The sequence below is a fragment of the Ruditapes philippinarum genome, unplaced genomic scaffold (genome assembly GCF_026571515.1).
Source record: "Ruditapes philippinarum isolate M1 unplaced genomic scaffold, ASM2657151v2 ctg5356_1_1_1_1, whole genome shotgun sequence".
Taxonomy (NCBI): Eukaryota; Metazoa; Mollusca; class Bivalvia; order Venerida; family Veneridae; genus Ruditapes; species Ruditapes philippinarum.
The window spans coordinates 1-21625 of record NW_026860544.1 but is presented as its reverse complement, the minus strand read 5'-3'; the positions used below and the strand labels follow the sequence as shown (position 1 = coordinate 21625).

Here is a 21625-nt window from a genome sequence, read left to right as displayed (position 1 = left end):
ATCCCTCGTGTACAGACTGAATCAAACTTAGTCTGCAATTCTCTTGTAATTGAGATGTTTTTGTTTTGGGGTTTACGTCACATCGACACAGTATAGGTCATATCGCGACGTTCCAGCTTTACTGGTGGAGGAAGACCTCAGGTGCCCTTCCGTGCATTATTTCAGGCACGAACGGGCACCTGAGTAGAACCACCGACGTTCCGTAAGCTAGCTGGATAGCTTCCTCACATGAAAGAATCCAAAGTCTCTGTCGGGACTCGAACCCACAGCGGTGAGGGGCAAGTGGTTTGAAGTCAACGACCTTAACCACTCGGCCACGGACGCCCCCACTAATTGAGATGTGATTAATGCTTTTGTTTCCAGATTGTCATGGTATAGGCTACTATGATGTTGCTAGACTCAATAATGCTGAGCCCATCAACAAGAAAATACCGGTTTTAAAAAGAGATTAGGACACTGATTTAAAATATGCCTGGTCGTTGACTTCAAACCACTTGCCCTTCACCGCTGTGGGTTAGAATCCCGATAGGGACTTTGGATTCTTTCATGTGAGGAAGCTATCTAGCTAGCTTACGGAACGTCGGTGGTTCTACTCAGGTGCCCGTTCGTGCCTGAAATAATGCACGGAAGGGCACCTGAGGTCTTCCTCCACCAGTCAAGCTGGAACGTCGCGATATGACCTATACTGTGTCGGTGTAACGTAAAACCCAATCAAACAAACATTAAATAAGCCTTACATGCATTTCTGGTAATTAACAAGCAAAACAGATTATTTTTAAACACAAAAGGAGGTAACACAGGTATAGGGCCGGTAAGTCTCGTTTACTTTCACTTTCGATTTACCACTTCCGGGTACATCAGCAGACTTATTTACCGTTACGCATATAGGTAACCCGAAAAACTCGAGAGATATAGAAGTTAAATTTGTTTCGGTCCTCTTCAGATTAGAAGGAATGGAAAGCACGGGTCAAAAAATGCAGGTAGGTCAATTATCTGACGGAAAAACGAGGGATTTATAGAGTTTAATAAAACTAGTTTATTTTCGGATAGTGACAATTGTTTCGGATGTTTTGTCAAGTTAGTGAATTCTAGTTCTTTAGCATTTAGTATTGTTTTAAAACTACTGATGTGAGAAATTTATTCAAACCATTTTAACTTATTGAAATAAACAATGGAGAAACACTTTAATTCTAGTGTATATTAAAGTTATACAAAATTTGGACATTGCACAGTAATTCGGATATTTCTTCCCTTCCATTTTATCAAGATTTCAATTACTTACATAAGTATAATAAAACCCAGGTCTCAAGTAAGAGTTTTGATAATTAAATAAAAATTAGATGGATAGATCATAGATTTGTGCAAAGTTTAATAGTATTGTTCCATTTCTAACTATGGAGAAAAGTATCAAGGCACTAACACTTCTTTTTTTTATTCTCTTCCTTTTTCAATTATATATACATGTTAATATGGTACCTAGCAAATTATGATTGAATTGAAAAATATAATATTTGAATAAAACATTTCAGATGTGTAGACAGGGAGGTATATGACAAGTATAGAATATACAGTTGTTCACTATGGACCATTAATCAACTGTTTGCACTGCCTATGATCCTGAAATATCTATACATCAAAGGTAAATACATGTAAAATAATTGATTAATTTTTAGTTGAGATCGGAAAGATAAACAATTATCAAAATATTTTAATAATTTTTGGATTTCACTGCATGATAATTGATAAGTAAATAAAACATGAAAAACAGTCATGTTTCACATTCAAGAAGATCAATATTTTTGACTGTTATATATTATGTGTTGTTGTTTATCTTTAATGTTTATTTACTTCAAATATGAAATTTTCTGTCAATCATGACCAGCTTATTAAGACTAATGTAAATATCATTTCTAGTGTTTTACTCAGTGAAATATATTCAGGTCTTACACTTGTAACAACATAGTTATTGATTTTTCATTCTGTAGATAAAAAGGAAAAAGATGAAGGAGAATTTGTCCATGAAGACCTTTATTGCAACTACCATCTTCCAGTTCCTTAATTTGAAAATGATATCAGAGAACACACAGTTACAGTGAAATATTAGTTTAATATAAGCCACTGAGAATAGTCAAATGTACTTTCCTGAAGAAGATGAATGACATCCAGCACAAAAATCTTAATGTAAAAGAGTATGATTTTATGTTCTTTGACACTATGATTCCATAATATTGTTAACTTGTTAATGTCACAATGATAGAAACAGAGTAAAATATCCACATTTCATTGCAGTTTTAAGTATCAAAACTACATGTAGATAGTTACTCTATATATACCAAAGTAGAAAACACACCCGAGATTAGGTATTTTCATGGAATCACAGTATAGTCATATGTCATTATGGACATTAAATGACTATGAAGTAAAGATGAAAAAGAAATAGCAAAAATATTATATATCATCTACTACTAATATTGTGAGGTAATCATTGATAAGCTCACAAATTTGCATGAAAAGCTTTGATATCAAGCTGACCATTTTTCAATTAGAATATGATTTATAACTCTATGATAATTTGTTCATGTTAATTTTCAAAGTCTTTACATTTGTAAAACGAAATATTCTTATTCTTGTATCAGTAGACATTCACAGTGTAAAGTTACACTGTCTAAATAACTAGTAATAATTTCCAGTGCTTTCCTGAAGTTTTTCTTCCATTGGAATATCAGTGTGATATATATGCTAAGCAGTGCACTATAAATTGTGTAAAAATAAAAGTTTATCAAACTTATGAACTGTTTTTGTTTCTACTATTTGGCATATATTTATAGCAGTACCTGATCATAAGGGTTCATCTGCAAAATAAGTGTCACTGTGTACTTTAATTCTCTAACAGCAATGGCTAGATTGCTTGAATATGCAGGCATTGACTATATTAAATACTATGCAAGTCATTTGAATTTTGTCTGTTCTGTTCTTGACAGCTCTTCAATGACTACATTTACACATATGTACATGGACAGAAGTTAAAAGCATTGTGTGTTTTTTTTTAAACATTGACATTTTTGAAACAGTCCCAATGGGTATATTAATGAATCAGTGATGTAATTGTTTTGTATCAAGTGCAAACCAAGTGTTGCATGTTTTGTATAGATAATTCACTTTTGGTCAAATGTAAACAGGTTCAATACATTATAAAACAGGTAATTTACAACCCAAAGAAGTATATGGTATGTAATAACTGCCCCTCTGATACTAAAATCTTTCAAGGAATGCAGAATTGCAAGTCTTCTCCAATTTTGTGATCAAGAGACAGAATTGGGCTTTCAAGGGCTAGCAAGCTAGTGTTTTGCTACAGAATACTCAACACAGATGAATTGCATTAATATTGTTTACTCTGGTATTATACAATGCAAATCATGGATTTTCTAAGAGCAGTGAAAGGCTATAACTGGAAGGAAATTTACACATCTTGCCTCAGAAACAAGTTTTTCTTTGAGATGATTTTTATGATATCTAAATGATGGTTATAAATTACATTTCTTTTACAATTGCAGTGATCATGGTGATAGTATGAAATGAAACTGAATCAAGATAGAAACATTTTCATGCAAATCATTTATCTTTTTACCATTCTTGTCACCTTACAAGTCTATTTAAAACAATTTTATCTTAACTGTTTTGAAACAACATGATGCCTGGTTGAAACTGTTTTGGACAGCCATTTGCAGAAGATAAATTATCTTTGGGTGATTAAGTTAATACAAAGTTACAAGTGACAGGTTATTTATTTTTTCACAAAGACAGGTTATTTATTTCTAATAAAGACAGATTCTTTGTTTAACATTTTTACACTGACATATATCTTTGAAATGTCTCCAACCTTAGTTTTTATTAGGATACAAACATTCAGTCAGACAGTTTACACAAGACATGGAGCTTTAGGAAGCTTTAATTCAGTCAAAATCTGTAATGGACTGCCATGTCTATACCACTATGTACTCCAAGACTGTGTATGGACATTTCCTTTCAACTATGTCTGGTGGTATCACTATTTGGTTTCTAATCTGATGGTGAATACTCCAAAATAAACCAAGAGCCATGACAAGTACTCAAGATCCAACCATGAAATCACATACCTGCATATAAAGAAAATTTATCATGAGTTGAAAGCAATTATAATTGGTCAGCTATAAATTTTAATCATTTTCATATTGTTTTGAATAGAAAATAATGTTGAAAAGGAAGAAACACTTCTTGGTGTCCTAGTTTTTGTAGATTTGCTTTGACAACTGATGTTTAAAAATGTAATAGTGACTAAGTTCTTTTAACTATTTACTGAACATGATTTAACTAAAAAATATGACCCACTTACTTGAGAAAAATACTTTAAACACCATTCTACCTGAATTAACTACATATGCCATACTGTTTGTTTATTTAGCTACACTGTAATTATTTACAAAAACGAGAACATTATGTTATACAAGAATATTTACTTTTCATTAATGTAGTTGTAGTAGCTTATATATTTCTTACCAAAACGATTTACAGCAGAGCATGCATGTGTATATACATCGGATACTGACGTCTTTCATCTCACCACTGTCCTCAGTCTAAATATCTACACAAGCAAAATATTTCATTAAAGTTTATGACAATTTAAATTGGTACTATACAGCTTGACTATTTGTGTTATATAAAGATAATAATAATAATAAACAATATTTTCAGTTAGAAGAAAATATATTCAACTAAAACACACCGATAATCATATTGAAACGTTTTATCCGAAATATGCGCTGTCCGAAATTTCTAAACATTATATACTTCTGAGAGATAATCAGGTAGCGCTATAGAAATTTGATAAAATCAAATTCACCAGTCTGAAGTTAGATGCGAATGATGATGTATCAAATAACAAATTTATTAGATTTACATGGACATGAAAATATTATAACATTTATTGTGATAAACTGAATTCGAAATGACACACCCACCTGAAGATTATACGAAGTCGTCTTTCATTGATACTTGTTCACAAGATGAAACTATTTGCATTTCGTTACAAAACAAAAAAACTCTGCCAATTTCCACATATCCTTTGTTTTTCCGTGTAAGTTTTACTTTCCCACCGGCATACAAGTATTACCCAATATAGATAAGCAATGTTGTTGATATTTGTTTGTACCCGGAAGTGCAAAATATCGTGAAATCTCGCAAGTCACATGACGAGACTTACATACCCTATTGTATCATAGTTTGGAGACCTTTCTGTTGAAAATGTGTCAGGGTTAAATCGTATACATATACATGCACAGTGCGTTAACTGGAGTGCGGGTATTAGTTACCCGCACTCCAGAGCATGCCCATTGATTGGCTCATTTTTGCTGGGGTTTACATATTGTGACGGCAGAGAAAGGGAAAGCGACAGAAATGTCATATCTAGATGTTCGTTAATTGGTTCATTTTTGCCGGGGTTTCATATTGTGATACAGGGAACGTGCTTTTATGTCTGACTATGATACAAAAGAGAAAGAACACCAAAACACTCGGCAATCTGATTTATACTCGGGGGCTACGCCCCCTCGTACAAATCAGATAGCCTCGTGTTTCGGTGCTCTTTCTATTACTTATCTGCATAGCTCTTTAGAGGTACAATGGCTTTGTGTTGCGTTCATTGAAAGTCGCCATTCCTTGTTTATCATATTTCGTGAGTTCATGTAATGCGTTTTTACGATACATAGGTGGAATATTTGTAATGCGTTTTTTCGATACATAAGTGGAATATTTGTTTTCCTGAGTGGAGCATAGCTCAAAATATCTTTGAGATGTCAGCATGAACTTTCATAGGTGGATAGATCTTATTGAGTAGGAATGCTGTGCACAAAATTGATAAATCTATCCGTTTAATTTTTTTAGTTATTGTCCTTTTTTTATTATTTTCATACTTTTTATCCGGAGCTTATCTCAAAAGGTATTGCAGGTGCGCTGTACTCCTTCTTAATGAGATCTATCCACCCCACCGTAGGTCTGCGTAGATCTCATTAAGAAGGAGTACAGCGCACACAAATGATAACGCTACAGTGCATAATTTTTCAGTTATTCCCCTTTGTTTTTTTTTATGCTTATCTATTTACTATATACGGTATTCAATGCTATGGAAGTTAAATAATGTTTTTTAATCACTTTCCGATGTTAAGGAAACTCATATTCAGCAATTCAAACATTTCCCTTTGTAGATGAAGAATATAAACTAACAAACACAATGTACATTGAATGACGGTACATTTGATCCTTCGCCAGGGCAGCAGTTCTTGCATCACGCTAAAAATGCTTGTATTGATATATGCACAATGTTAAGCGCCGACTAAACAAAGACCAATCAAAATTAATTTACTCAATTTTCAGACACTCTTGTAGCCATTGAATCGTGTTTGACAAGCTCAATCTCATAGACATTTTTAATTGAATGAAGGCGTGTTTCATAATAATTTATAATCTATAATTAATGCACACTGTTTCGAAAATATAGATTTTTACAGCAGAAGTTATTACACACTTATTTGTTTTTAACCGTTATAAAACTATTATTACACGTATGTATTGGATTATCTGTTACGATTTGTTTTGTTTATAACAACTGTGACATAAAAGTATTGTTTGGTTTTATTAACCTGTCAATTACATACTGATTACACGGTCGATGCACACGGTATATTAATCTTCGGTAGATGTTCGGTAAGTTCCGTGAGATGTACTTTGTACGATGGAATTTAATTTAATTTGTATCACTTAACTAGGTGTACGCAGCGTTATAGCGCAATAGGGTAAATCACGAGTTTATAATCTAAGTGCCCTACGTGTTTTAAGTTCGAGTCCGCGTTGGTCCATGTTTTTTTCTTATTAGATCTAATACTTTCAACATTATTGAACATTTATCTATGTATGATTATTTTATGTTGTTCGTTTTGTTTGATTATGTTTTACTAAATTTTGTTATATATATATACTTTTTAAATAACATGTTTTTTCAAAATTTATGTTTAAAACTAAAACGGATTAAAATCAATAATTGTCTTTTCAATGCCGTACAACACACTACAAATCTGTTCCATTATAATATTCTGCAAAAATAAAGAAAGAGTACAAAATCAAAGGCAATAGTAAGGATCGAACCACAGACCTCTCAATTATCAGGTATTCTCTTTACCGACTGTCCTATTGTGAATTAACGAAAACCTTTACATTTAGCTGACGTGACTTTCAATCCATGACTAATATCCTCCACATTAATTCTTGTAAACTTAGTTCTGGCTTCCAAAACTTTATAAGCCGCTTTTTAACATTTTTGTTTTTCATCTGATGCGGCATTAAAGTTTTGGATTAGACCCGTTACGAAACCTAACCAGAATAACATAAGTTGATTTATTCTTGTTTTTCACTTGCAAATACACTTGACCCAATCAATTCTTGTGCACTTTACGATAAAACAATCATTTTAATATCATTTTATACCAATTAAAGTATCAAAATATTAATACCGTCATTAAAATTGCATATTTAACTGTAAAATATCAATTTACGCCGACTACAGTTGGCCATGACATTCAGGTGCCACGCGATATCTCGTATGACGTCATTCGCGGGAACAGATTTGAATAGAGTCGTGTACTATATTTAGAACATTTTGTTGACATGATTTCGATACTTTTATTCAAGATAATGTTTTTATTTATTTTCATTAATTTTTTAGTACTTAAATACAATTGAATTGAATATAAAAGTCAGTAAATCACCTTTTTCAATATCTTTAAAAAAAGTAATTTATAAAAATATTGGAGGCACATGGGTTCGTAAAGGTCAATCTCGTAATCACGTGATCAAACATTTTGGCAATATGGCGGCCAAGTGCCGAAAATTTTACCTGTCGGAAACTATTAGGTAGTTTATGTTCGTAATAAGATTTTTATTTGACCATCCTTGGCTTATCAACAGATTATATATAGTTTTATCAAGGTATGCTTCACTTTACTTCATGGCATGTTCGATGAATAAATACGAGCGTGTCAGATTCCTGGCACGATTATTGGTGGACTTTCCCTATGGGGTTATGTTCAGCGTTCACGTCATGTCATAGTATATAAACGGGTACGCTGAAGACCTTAAGCTATCGTAAACTACACGGACCAAATCGAAGTGGGCTCGAATATGTAAATGAGTCCTATAATGTATTCATAATTGACAGGTCAATAAAATCAGACTATAAGTATTAGTTACCGTACGAGGAATATGTCTGCATAGTATTTACAGACCCGAGTGGTGACTTGAAGACCCAAGTGAGCTTGGTGATCGTTGTTTTTGAAAGAGTTACCGAGTGTGGTAGCTATTTTACCTACATGTTCTTTTTCTATCGAAATTGCAGTTTTAAATTAGTATTTATTGATATTATTTACAAGAAACCTATTATGTACTTAATCAGGTTCAAAAAAGCAGTGCAATGCCATTTAGGGTACTTACTTAGTGAGTGCGCTTGTAGGACCAACAGTTGAAGTTGTCTTTTTAAGGGGTCAATGGCGCAAGGGCACCCTATATTCAACACTGTAAAAACCTTATAGATATCAAAAATAGAATTATATAATGCTTATTTTTGGGAGCTTATTTTTCAAATAATCGTAACAGTATCGTGTTTAAGTGGACCTACGGGCCGTCCGTGGTCTAGTGGTTAAGGTCGTTGACTTCAAACCACTTGCCCCTCACCGCTGTGGGTTCGAATCCCGACAGGGACTTTGGATTCTTTAATGTGAGGAAGCTATCCAGCTAGCTTACGGAACGTCTGTGGTTCTAAACAGGTGCCCGATCGTGCCTATAATAATGCATGGAAGGGCACCTGAGGTCTTCCTCCACCAGTTAAGCTGGGACGACGCGATATGACCTATACTGTGTCGACGTGACGTAAAACCCAATCAAACAAAAAGTGAACCTACATCATTTCCATTCTGTTGCAAAATTGAGCATACATTGATGCATAAATAAAACCACCAACAAAATTTAAATCAAAAGTGTAGACATACTTATTTTCAAAAAGGATAATAAGAATGCCCTGTCTCCCTGAGCTGAGATATTCTGGAGGTTCAACGAATCTTGCAATTCACCCGAAACGCAATCATGAAATTGACCCGAACGAAAAAGGTTCTGACATATCTCCATGAACGTGCATTATTTTGGGAGCGGGACTATTTGTGTTTACAATTTTTCCATGGACCCCGATTATTATTAATTTATCCCTTCGATTTACAGCTAAGAATAAATTCGGAATCAAGAAATCCTTCCGATTTCTATTATGTAACGTCATATATTGGTTACCCATTCGGTGATTCGCAGCATGTCATATAAATGAATGAGAACGGGAACAAATTTCACTCTTAAGCCGCCGAGAGAGCAGTATAAAAGACAAAACCAAAAAAACCTTAAATTTATGTATTACATTTGTTTATTCTACAGGAAATTACAGATTTTTTTGTAGTACACAGTGGGTTATTTATGTATTTAATTGGTGTACATGAATTCATAAGCTTTAATAAATTAGATGACCTTAAAATTGTGAAAATCCGAAAAACTGTTTACATAAGTTGTTTTAGTCGAAATGCAACGGTCATTCATGTCGTGCTATGGTAATAAATAACGAACTGTATATTTTTGCAATAAACGAAATGCAAACATATTAAACAATAAATTGCACCGTATAGATTTGTCGAAAAATTTAAGAAGGCCATTTTTACGAATTGTTATATCATAGTATTGTCATTTTGAAACTGTCTTTTCCGTGAGTTCTTTCTGGTATAAAGCTCCTATGTTTTTCCACTCGAAAACGGGTTTGTAACAATACCTTGATATTTATTCACTGCTTCTCTGAGTCTTATCCTGGCTCCAAGTGTTGTTACACACGAATTCATTTAAACGTCTTCGTTTAATTGGTTTATCTCTTGTATGCCTACATTATTATATATAAGTTTCGATTAAATATCCTAGCCAAACAGACGACAAAATTGCCTCTATTTTTTAGCTCACCTGAGCAATGCTCAGGGTGGGCCATTGTGATGGCCCTGTGTCCGTCGTCGTGCGTCACGTATGTCGTCAACTTTTGAACATAAACAACATCTCCTCTGAAACCAATGACTGCACATCAACCAAACTTTACAGAAATGATCCTTAGGTGGTCCCTTTCAAAGTTGTTCAAATGGTTCCGGTCTGTTGCATATGTAGGTCATAGGGCCAGAAAAGGATTTCAAAAAACACAAAATTAAAAAATCTTCTTGTCTGAAAGTACATGAGCGAGAGCTTTGATTTTTGGTATATGGTATCATCTATGGGTCCTCCACCAAATTTGTTCCAATTCCGTCCCTAGTGTCAAAATTGGCCCCGCCCCGGGGGTCATAGGTTTTTCCTTATATCTATATAGCAAAATCTAAAAATCATCTACTCTGATTTGGCAAAGGCTACAGATTAGATATTTGGCATGAAATATTGTGTAGTAGACCTCTATCAAGATTGTTTAAATAATGGTCCTAGAGTCAAAATTGGCCCCGCCCCGGGGGGGGGGGGGGTCATTGATTTTCATTACATACATATAGTGAAAACTTGAAAAATCTTTTGGTCTGAAAGTAAATGCCCTAGAGCTTTGATATTTGGTCTATGGTATCATCTGAAGGTCCAATACCACAGTTGTACAAATTTTGTCCCTAGTGTTAAAATTGGCCCCACCCCGGGGGTCATAGGTTTTTCTAATATGTATATAGTAAAACATAAAAAAATCTTCTTCCCTGAATTGGCAAAGGCTACAGGTAAGATATTTGGCATGAAACATTGTGTGGAAGACCTCTACCAAGACTGTTCAAATAATGGCCCTCGGGACAAAATTGGCCCCGCCCTCGGGGGTCATTGATTTTCATTATATACATATAGTGAAACTTGGAAAATCTTCTGGTCTGAAAGTAAATGGCCAAGAGCTTTGATATTTGGTCTATTATCATCTATAGGTCAAAAAAACAAAGTTGTTCAAATTTTGTTCCTACAATTAAAAACGGCCCCGCCCTGGGTGGTCATAGGTTTTTCCTTATATGTATATTGTAAAACCTAAAAAAATCTACTTCTCTGAATTTGTAAAGGCTACAGGTTAGATATTTGGCATGAAACAATGTAAAGTTGACCTCTACCGAGATTGTTCAAATAATGGCCCTCGGGTCAAAATTGGCCCTGCCCCGGGGGGTCATTGATTTTCATTATATACATAAAGTGAAAACTTGAAAAATCTTCTGATCAGAAAGTAAATGGCCTAGAGCTTTGATATTTGGTATATTGTATTATCTGAAGGTCCAATACCAAAGTTTATCAAATTTTGACCCTAGTTTCAAACTTGGCCCCGCCCTGGGGGGTCATAGGTTTTTAGCTCACCTGTCACAAAGTGACAGGGCGATCTTTTGTGATCGCTTTTCGTCCGGCGTCCGTAAACTTTTACTTTAAATGACATCTCCTTATTAACCGCTGAGCCAATTTCATCCAAACTTCACAGGAATGTTCCTTTGATGGTCACGTTTAAAAATTGTTTAAAGAATTTAATTCCATGCAGAACTCTGGTTGCCATGGCAACCGATAGAAAAAAACTTAAAATATCTTCTTTTAAAAAACCCAAAAAGGTAGAGCTTAGATATTTGGCATGAAACAGCTTCTAGTGAGTGTCTTTTAGTGATGGTCCGATTGTCGCCGCTATCCGATTATAGATCGGTATGTTGATAATGTCGCCGACATCGATTCTGGTCGAACAGAAATGATTGTCCCTTAGTGTTAATATTTTGAAAATTGAAGGACCCGCTACCCGTGATAACTTGGACATGGCTAAAGTTGTGTGCAAGCTTTGTGGTAAAGGATATGCAAATAAAGGTGCCCCACCCGTTTAAATTAAAATCGGATTCTGATACTGTATTTTACTGTAACAATCTTCGTTACTCTGTCCATTTATAATGTTAAATAATAAATTTAAAAGGCTTCTAAACTGATATTTACCATGACCCCGTTTATAGGTGATTCTGTTATTAACAATGAAATAAAATAATTAAATTTTCTATGTGAAATGGTAACTTACATTTTTATTCATGATCATGCATATTACATTAATTTATTAATCACATAGATACATTTTATCAATTATTGGTAGCAGTAATTAATTTATTATAATTTATATGACCATGAATAGTTCCCACAGGAATGGGAACCCTGAATCTCAAACTTTCCTTAGTTTAACCATATTTATTTTAGCTCGATTGTGAAATAGGCACTTAAATAAAAACTTTATTTTTGATTAAATAAGTAAATGCTGGCAACAGGGACACATTGATTTTTCTGAATATGAATATGAAGATCATTACATGTATGTAAACTGTGTCCTGACTGAAGAATTTGTATCTTGTAATAAGTAAAATAGACAATTAGATAAAAACATTAATTTATATTAAATAAAAGTTATAATGATTTCTATTTTCTAGTTAGTTAAGCTGGAAAACATTCAGTCCGATTATTCCGATTTATTGATCGGAGAGCCTGTCCGATTTTTCCGATTAATCGATTATGAGTTTGTCTCCCGATTCCCAACACTAGTGTCTATCAAGTTTGTTCAAATAAAAGCCCTGGAGTCAAAATTTGCCCCGCCCGGGGGTCATTGATTTTCCCTATATGCATATAGTAAAAACTTAAAAAAAATCTTTTAAAGAACCCAGAGCTAGAGCTAAGATATTTAGCATGAAACATGTTCTAATGGATGTCTACCAAGTTTGTTCAAATAAAAGCCCTGGGGTGAAAATTGGCCCCGCCCAAGGGGGTCATTGATTTTCCCTATATGCATATAGTAAAAACTTATAAAATCTTCTTTTAAAGAACCCAAAGAGTTAGAGCTAAGATATGTAGCATGAAACATCTTCTAATGAGTGTCTATCAAGTTTGTTCAAATAAAAGCCCAGGGGTCAAAATTGGCCCCGCCCCAGGGGGTCATTGATTTTCCCTATATGCATATAGTAAAAACTTATAAAATCTTCTTTTAAAGAACCCAAAGAGCTAGAGCTAAGATATTTAGTATGAAACATGTTCTAATGGGTGTCTACCAAATTTGTTCAAATAAGAGCCCTGGGGTCAAAATTTGCCCTGCCCTGGGGGTCATTGATTTTCCTTATATGCGTAAAGCAAAAACTTTAAAAGAAAATCTTCTTTGAAAAAAATAAACAGCTAGAGTTTTGTTACTTAGCATGAAACATCTTCTAGTGAGTGTCTACAAAGTTAGTTCATATAAAAGCCCTTGGAACAAAATTGACCTCGCCCCGGGGGTTATTGATTTTATTTATGTGTAAAGCAAAAACTTAAAAAAACTTCTTTGAAAAAACCCAAATAGCTAGAGTTTAGATATTAAGCAAGAAACATTTTCAAGTAAGTGTCTTCAAAGTTTGTTCAAATAAAAGCCCTAGGGTCAAAATTGGCCCTGTCCCGGGGGACATTGATTTTCCTTATATGTGTATAGCAAAAACTTAAAAATCTGATTTAAAAAAAACAAATAGCTAGAGTTTAGATATTAAGCATGCATCATCTTCTAGTGAGTGTCAAATGGGGTCAAAACTGGCCCCGCCCTAGGGGTATCATTGCTTTTAACTATATGTGTATAGTTAAATCTTAAAAAATCTTTTTTTTTAAACTCAGCGAGCCAAACCTTAGATGTTTAGCATGAAATATCTTCTAATTGGTGTCTACCAAGTTTGTTCAAACAAAAGCCCTGGGGTTTAAACTGGCCCTTCTATGGTGGCCTATATACAGTTGAGCGACTTCAGAGCCATCATGGCCCTCTTGTTAAAATAACAAATTAAACAGGTTATCTATATATAGTAAAACATTATCGTTTTTAAAAAATCACAGAACCGGACATCAAAATAGTATCACTATTTATAAAAAGAGCCTCATTATACATCAAACAAAGTATTACCATTTATAAAAAGAACATAACAGCACATCACAATAGTATAACCATTTATAAAAAGAACATCATCATATATCAAAAAAAAGTATCACCATTTAAAAAGAACATCACCATATAGCAAAATAGTATCGCCATTCATAAAAAGAACATCACCATACATCAAAATAGTATAAGCATTTATGAAAAGAACATCAGCATATTGCAAAATAGTATCACCATTTATAAAAAGAACATCACCATACATCAAAATAGTATCACCATTTTTAAAAACAACATCCCCATATCGCGAATAGTATCACCATTTATAAAAACAAAATCACCTGATAGTAAAATTACAGTATCAGTTATAAAATCAACAGCACAATATATAAAATGACACCACCAGGTACCAAAGTGACACCACCATATACCAAGACAACATCACCATGTATAAAAACGACATCACCATTTATCAAAACCACAACACAATATATTAAATCCACAGCACCATTTATTTAAACTACAGCACCATCTGTCAAAACGACATCACCATTTATAAATAAAACACAGGTACATTTATTTAAACTACAGGGCCATCTGTCACAACGACATTACCATTTATCAAAAACCACATAACCATATATTATTACCACAGCACCATCTGTCAAAAGGACATTCTCACTTTAGAAGTGTTTATATAAGTCCTTAGTATATGAAAAAATTCTTGGATCATCTTTCTTGCAAACTTGATTATCCATGTTTGTCCTTAAAGTCAGTATAATAATGATAAAGTTTTCATCTCAAAACACAAAAGAGACACGGAACGAATAAATTTGATTTCTAGCAAATGTAGAGACATTTGTTGATAAAAATAATAATAATAATAATAATATGTCTGATATCTATTTGTGGTGAAAGAATTGCACAAATTAGATTACAAGTATCAAGAGTGTTTCAAGTGTTAGGGGATGTATCAACAAGTATTTGATACTTGTTTTCAAAATGTATATGCAATATATATCATGTATATTGTGTTCGTTCTTTTTTTCTTTTCATAATATGTTAATTGTATTATGTATAACAAACTCAATATTATTTGTAATGTACTACCATGTATTTTTTGTGAAAAAAAATATTGTTTAAACTTAGAGTGTTTCAAAGTTTTCCTTTGCATTTGCAATTCTTTTGAATACATAGATAAAAGCAAATCGTAACGTATCACTTGAGTAGGAATAATTTCATTTTTACTCTCGTTATGTCTTAAGATTTACATATAACAAATAAAAACGTACAAACATTTGAAGGGATGTAGCTATAATGAGTGATAAAACGTTCATATTGTTATATTATTTAATCAGATTTAGCACGGGAACATATAGTTTATGTGTATTTATACTAATAAATTGAAGTGCATACTTAAATACATGTGTATATGGATGATGCAACTGTGTCATATTCCACGGTTGGTTTGTAGCTTAATTGTATTGCCTATTTAATATTGTGAAGTGATACATCGTTGTTTTCGAAAATTACTGAATTCCACAGAATAACGAAATAAGTTACAATGTTGATAACATGTTCACGACAAACTGCTCAACTTTATGAAATATTCGAGCACAATATGAGACGAGCACACGGCGAGAAGCATGCTTCGATTAAATGTCTAATGGTGTTGTATAAAATAATTGCCCAAATCCCAAATTAATCATAGCCGATGTATGGCGCCTAGTTTCCCATTCAATGCAAATAAATCTAATTATAAAATCTCTCCAAAGGGAACACTAATAGATCAATTGTCTTAGGAACGCGTTTTTAATTTGAACGTTTAAAAGGATTGAAACCCTTTATCCCAATCGAAACAAATGTGTTCAATTAAGACACGAAACATCTGAACGCTTATATTATGTAAAATTAGCTTCTGATTAGGGAATTCAAATAAGATACCTACAAGATGTGTTTTAATGTTAGATTCATGTACAATACGATATAGGTCTAAACCAGTAGCCTGTGTGCAGAAGTCCATACCGTTTGTCCAAAATAATTATTTCAATTGTGTAAAATGATTTGAAAGTGTGAGCGTTTAAACATCTTTAACCTAGATCGGGCTAAAAATCTCAAAAAATACAATTTTAAATATAATTCAGGGTATATATTTCTTTATTATATTCTTTATATCTTTCGGATTTAAATACCCAAGGTGTTGTGTGATGAAATGATATGCTTTGATGTTTTTGCTTTTCCCAGTATAATTTTGAAAAAAATGGCAGTATGTTTTTTTCTGATTAAAAAAAGAAAAGTTAAAGCAAAACGTTTTATTCCTATCGAGTATATTCGAAACGAACTCTCACAGAGTTAATTTACAAGATTGTTTCACTCTTGCTCTATATTTATGTTTCTCAAATGATTTGCTAATTGCTAATAGCAAGTAGTTTTGCAAAACTGTTAACACTGGAGTTTTTGTATCATAGACGAAAACCTTTGGGGGCTGTTGTTGCAAAAAAATCATGCTAAAACTGCATTATTTTATATTGAATTTATACCCCCAATTTTCCAAAAGATTTAAAAACACCATAAGCATTGAATTGTTAATGAAGTTAAATTTACAATTTTCTATTCCTACATGCAAATTTTAAAAATAGTGCAAGCAAAAAAAGATAAAAAAAATCCGTTAAAAAATCTAATTTTTGAAAGTGCCAAAAAGTAAATTATTTCCCCAAAAGCATGTTTAAAAGCAAGGGATTCAGAAACCGAACAAATCATGTAAGATACATTCCCGATGAAGCCACATAATTGCAATGTTAATTCTGTCAATACCAAACTGAAATTTACATAAGCATTTAATCTATGTTGTAACATATATCGTGTCAGTTGCATTTGTTATGCATCAAAGTTATTTTATAGAAACAAGTGTGTTTCAGTATTGTTCCTACCGGGCGACAATCTCTTTTCTATCACAGAAACAGAGAACTATAATGTAGATAAATTTTAAGTGCTTGCTTCAGAGAGTAACCGTGTTGTCTCATGACATGTAATCCATAGTATAGGTGACTGCATATGTTTTTCGTGTATCTGATAGAGTATTAACTAGTGTAACTTTAACATGATGACTGTACGCAAAAAATATAAGTCATTATGTATATTATTATATAAAGCCATCCATGTCTTTAAATATACATTGTAGGGTAATGAACATTGTTATACATGTCTATTATGTGTAGTTTATATGAAGTAAATACTTTTTGTAGCATATAAGATAAAAAAAATCGAAATAACATTTAAAGTTTGTAGAGAATTTTTTATATGACATAGATGCTGGAGTTATAAAAAGTAAAAAGTATAAACTTCAACAAGAAACAGTTACACAGACGCAGGAGTGAGAAAAATTTTAAACATGTAAAGTGGAACTAAATATATGATTATTACAAACTTAATTTATTACAATATAATGCTAATTTAACAACGCAAATATGATCTTATTATGATGATTCTTGTACCTAACGAGTATTTTTAAAGATAAATTCGTAAATAATTTAGTCTCATGAGAGCAACCTCATGTCGGTAGTGATTTATTATTTTTATAGTACGTGGCAACCTGTTATTTGCCTTCATATAATCAAATGCGGTTAAATAAATTGATATGTTTATATGCGCTAGATTGCAAAATAATAGCTGACATGTTGTGATTGTTTTGTTGTTGTTTTGTTTGCTATAATATAAGTTTTGTAAATTTGCATTTTCAGTTCACATACACTTTCTTTACAAGTGGGGTCAAAACTGGCCCTGCCCCAGGTGTGTCATTGTTTTTAACTATATGTGTAAAGAAAAAACTTGAAAAAATCTTCTTTTAAAAAACCCAACGAGCTAGACCTTAGATGTTTAGCATCTACCAAGTTTGTTCAAATAAAAGCCCTGGGGTTTAAACTGGCCCGCTCCGGGGGCCTATATACAGGTGAGCGACTTCAGGGCCATCATGGCCCTCTTGTTTCACATTGTGTCCGGTTATGTCATTTATTTCTTTACAACCTACTCAAATTTTGTTAAGCATATAAGGTCTAAGATCATTTCGTCAGAGATCTTAATAATGCAAATATTATTTGTTGTATTTTTACTAGTCGGTGTCGCCGCGCACATGCACAGGGATGTCTCAAGCTTCTTTCTGGTGACTATTAAATTAATTTGTACAAACTTCTCGCGAGACTTCTCATTAAAGAACGGTTTAAAGAGGATATCCTTTAGTATAATCTATGCCCACACAGTAGCATTTTTATAGGCGACAGTGGCTTCTTGCGTGTAAAATTTAACTTTATAATTTGATTTAAACGGTTCAAATAGAGGGAAAGAAAGAAAAAGACTTTTTTTCATTTCACATAGATATGAGTTGCAGGAAGACAGCAATTATAATTCTCATTTAGATATAGAAAGCCGTCATTCCCCAGTGCCGTGCATATATAATTGGTACGTTATTTGATTTCGCGACCACGACATATTTGAGATTCAATCAAAGTAAAAGATGTCAGATATAATTATTTCTCTCGTTTCGGCCATAAGAAAAGTAACGATTTTTATCATAAGTATTTTAGGGAGCTATTGTGTGCAGAACTTCTACATTCAATCATAAGATCTTTATTATTCAATCATAAGTATACTATCTCAACGGAGCTGTTGTTTGATATGTAAATTTGGCCATATCAATTCAACATGACCTCTCGTATTTTGAAAAGGCGTTTGACACTATTAATAGACAAAAGTTATGGTCGGTCCTTAGAAAGAATGGTATACGTGGCAAACTTTTTTATGCACTACAAAGTATCTACAAAACTGTCAAAGCATCTGTCATAACAAATACTGGTCAAACAACAGACTTCAATTGCCCGAATGGATTAAAGCAAGGGTGCTTGGCCAGCACAACTCTATTCATCCTCTACATCAACGAACTTATTGACAGAATTAACACTTCAGGGTATACCGGTATACAACTTTTCCCAGATCAGACACAAATATTATCATTACTATTTGCAGATGACCTGGCATTAACAGCAGACACTGTATTAGGTCTTCAAAAACTTTTAAACTTATTAGAAGTATTTTGTGCTGAAAAGGATTTAAAATGTAATACCAAAAAAACTAAAATACTAGTATTCAAAAATGGTGGAAAATTAACTAAACATGAAAAGTGGACGTACAATAGTAAGCCAATCGAAGTTGTAAATTGATTTTCATACGTCGGTTTAAATTTTACGCAACGGAACTCAATGTGTAATATGGCAAAAGAACAATCTTTAAAAGCCAAAAGAATCTTAATTTCAATACTAAACAAACTATATAAGTATGGTCAATTAACACGACATGTTTATTTCAATATTTTTGATACCAAAGTAACCCCTGTACTTTTGTACGGTGCAGAAATATGGGGAACACGTCGCCAAGAATCAATTGAAACTGTGCACAATTATGCCTGCAAAAGATATATGTGTGTGAAACAGAGAGCAAGCAATATGGCTGTCCTAGGTGATTGTGGAAGGCACCCTCTGTACATAGCAGCAGCTAAAAATGTATAAAGTACTGGTTAAAGATTGTTTAAATGAAAGAAAATCGGCTAGTTAAAAAGTGTTATCTTATGCTTATGAATTTGGATGAAAAAGGTCAAAACAACTGGGCCACCGAAATTAAAAACTTACTTTTAAGAAACGGCTTTGGATACATATGGCAAAATCAGTGTGTTTCAAATGAAATTTTTTTTATACATACGTTCAAACAAAGATTAAAAGACCAATTTCTCCAAGAATGGTCGTCAAATATACACATTAGTTCAAAACTACAGTGTTATGCTAACTTTAAAACAAACTTTGGACACGAAAAATATTTGGAAATTGTTAAAATAAGAAAATTTAGAAGTGCCTTAGCCAAAGTAAGAATTTCAATTCATGCCTTAAATATAGAAAAAGGAAGATATAGAAACATTAATAGAGAAGAAAGAGTGTGCGAACTTTGTCAAGAAGACCAATGTATTGAAACGGAATATCACTTTGTTCTTGTTTGCAATTCATATAGCTCTCTAAGGAAGTTGTATATTCCTAGAAAATATTGGGTTTCACCATCAATTAACAAGTTTAACATACTCATGAATACTGACTCAAAATCGCTGTTGTTAAATTTAGCTAAATTCATATTTTATGGTCTACAATATAGATCTGAACATATTGGTTAAATCAATTTCTACCAATATTTATATGACATTTTACTTTTAAATGTAATGAAGTTAAACTCACATAACACATACTAAAATAGATACAAATCAAAGTGTCGGTTTCTTCATTTGAAGGAACATTTATGCTTTATTTATACATTGTTCGCAAACGTGTGCAAATTATTAATGCAATATGATTAAATTCTACATTAAGTCTATTATTGTTGATTCAAAATTTTTCAATGTATACATTTGAGTTTGCGATAAACTACGTTTTAGCATGTTTTGCCTTACATTTTGTTTCGGATAAGGTTAAACTGTTGAAAATGTATCAAATTAATTCTCAATTACAATTTCTATTTCAGACAAACTTTATAGACAGATTTTTTTTCTATTAAAATAGCAGTGAATTTTGATGATATACATGTATTACTGTATTTGACTATTACCATTATACTTTAACACTGTTTTGTACATATGTAAACAAAAAACTTGTAAACTATGTTTTGTTTTGGGCTGGTGGCCTATGAAGCAATAAAGATATTGTCTTATTGTATTGTATTGTATCTAGGCATTCCTGGTGCATTATGTATTGTAAAAATTGCCACATGCATTTATGTACCTGCATATCAATATGAAACAAAGAAAATGTGTGCGGGGCGTTAAATGATTTTCAACCTGTTTAGAGATACAAATAAATTTTCTTTTGCAAACATGTTAAAAGCACAAACGGTTAAAACCTGTAAACAAGATGTTACCTTTTATGTTACAAATATTATTTAAGACTTGATTTTATCCTTTAAACAGGTTTCAATATTGCGATTCGTTACTTAATAATTTTGAAATGTTAGAAAAAATGATGATTTGTTAATAAAGAAATTAACTTAAAAAGAAAGGAAATGCATAAAGGTGCAACCTACAAAACCATTCGGTACTTCATTCTTTTGTTTTCATAGCTCTTAGACCGTAACAGGTACGATATCTTTATAAAGTGCAAGTAATGATTTTGATAAAGCAAGAGGGATGCGACACAAATGATTAATTTTCTCCAGTCTATGAGATTATAATGTACGCCCTACAGCCATGTTTTACAAACATAACTAACAGTAACAAATCATAACGGAAAGATCAACACCCAGATGTCCTTGTAAATATAATACTTTGCAACATGGTAATTATATATTTCGAGGAAGATACATTTTCCTGAAAAGAAATAGTTGTAGACTTGATGCACATATTGTAAACATCACGTACATGCATTTACTGATAGTTCTCAATTTTGAACAATAGCCGTCAAATAATTGTAGTTTAGAGAGTGTTTCAATAAGCCTATAGCTTCATGTAACATCTACATTAAAAATGGTTATACATGTGTATGCTGTTTATGTTGAAACTAAAGCAAGTAAAATCGTCTATCTCAGCATCATATAAAGTTAATTGCAAATGTT

General features: G+C 32.7%; 2 long non-coding RNA genes across 2 annotated transcripts; one reads left to right on the top strand and one right to left on the bottom strand.

The window, feature by feature from the left end:
• The first annotated feature begins 849 nt into the window (after nt 1–849).
• On the top strand, nt 850–2484 carry LOC132760539 (uncharacterized). The gene is made up of 3 exons (XR_009629858.1): nt 850–980; nt 1530–1639; nt 1986–2484. It is a non-coding gene; the product is annotated as an uncharacterized LOC132760539 (long non-coding RNA).
• LOC132760540 (uncharacterized) lies at nt 2484–5256 on the bottom strand. The gene is made up of 3 exons (XR_009629859.1): nt 4998–5256; nt 4537–4621; nt 2484–4136 (listed from the first exon to the last, which is right to left on the bottom strand). It is a non-coding gene; the product is annotated as an uncharacterized LOC132760540 (long non-coding RNA).
• Between the last annotated feature and the right edge of the window lie 16369 nt (nt 5257–21625).